Below are 1,574 nucleotides of genomic sequence, written 5' to 3' on the forward strand. Positions count from 1 at the left end.
TCTTAACTTCATCACATTTCTCCTGCAGCCATTTTTCTTTGGCTTTCTTATATTCCCTTTTGTAAAGAGTGTTTACTAGTTCAACTTGCCGCTTTCTTAGCAGGTCTCTGGGTGGAACTAGCTTAATGAAGGATTCTTTTCTATTGTCAGGTTTGTCTTAGCAGCTCCTGCTTGGATATTCAAGGAAGGCACCACTTTGTTAAAAATCTTGTCTAAAGTTTTTTCGCACCTCTTGATTGGTCTGTAATGTACTGAATTCAAAACTGGACACTGTCTTCGCTTTCATCAACTTTTTGAGGGACAATCTAAAATTTATCATCACTGGATTGTGATCTGAATTTGCGTCTGCTGAGATATGCTCGGGAGTATTGGATTGCATTTCTGTATCTTGAACTAATCATAACATAGACAATTTGGTTTCTGGCTCTATCACCTGGACTAATTCATGTATATCATTGTCTGGGGTATACATTAAACCAGGTATTTGTGATGACCATGATTTTTCTCCTTACAACAATTTGGAAGTCTATTTCTTCATTTGTTCCGTTCTCCCAGACAGTTCAGTCCAACAGTCTTTCCATCACTTTCTGAGCCAACTTTTGCATTAAAGGCACGCATGACAATCATAATTTCATTTGATTTACATGTTGAGAATAATTCATCAATTGAGCTGTAGAAGCAGTTAATTTGTTAGTCTTCAGCATCCACATTGGGAGCATATACTACGAAAATATTTACACCTACAGGACCAGCTTTGATCTTAACTAGATGCATGCAGTTGTTTTTGGGTCAGAATGATAGAACGTATTTTGAAATGTATCGAGGACCAGAATACTTCATTTTTATATTCTTGACCTCCTGAAAAGAAGATTCTTTTCTAATCCTTCATAAAGTCATTGGGCCATCTGACTTCACACGAACCTAAGCATTATATATTCATCCTGGTCATCTTGTGGAGAATTTTGTCCAGTTTTCCTGTTTAGTATGACATAGAATTTAGATCATAACTATCGATCTTGGATAGCATCCCTGTATTTAAATGCAGCTACTGGGTGTTAATCTTAAAAGATAATTTCGAGTCCCCGTTTTTTTTTTTTTTTTTTTTTTTTTTTTTTTTCTCTCTCTCTCTCTCTCTCTAACTTGAATGACCCATGATCTTTCCCCAGGGGAGTAGTTGATAGAAATCATTCTTGGTGATTTTCAACCTGTGTTTAACTTGACCACTACCGTATCTAGGTTTGATTTACCCTATATATATGTGTGTGTGTGTGTATGTATATATACGTATATTTATACCTATATATATATATATATATATAAAATATATATATATAATATATATATATAATATATATATATATATAATATATATATATATATATATATATATATATATATATATATATATATATATAGGGTATACACACACTCATATATATACATGTTTGCATGCATATATGTATACATATATATATATGTGTGTGTGTGTGTGTGTGTGTGTGTGTGTGTGTGTGTGTATATAGACACTTATACATATAGACACATAAATATAGACACATACATATAAACAAAAA

The sequence above is a fragment of the Penaeus chinensis genome, chromosome 33 (assembly GCF_019202785.1).
Source record: "Penaeus chinensis breed Huanghai No. 1 chromosome 33, ASM1920278v2, whole genome shotgun sequence".
Classification (NCBI taxonomy): Eukaryota; Metazoa; Arthropoda; class Malacostraca; order Decapoda; family Penaeidae; genus Penaeus; species Penaeus chinensis.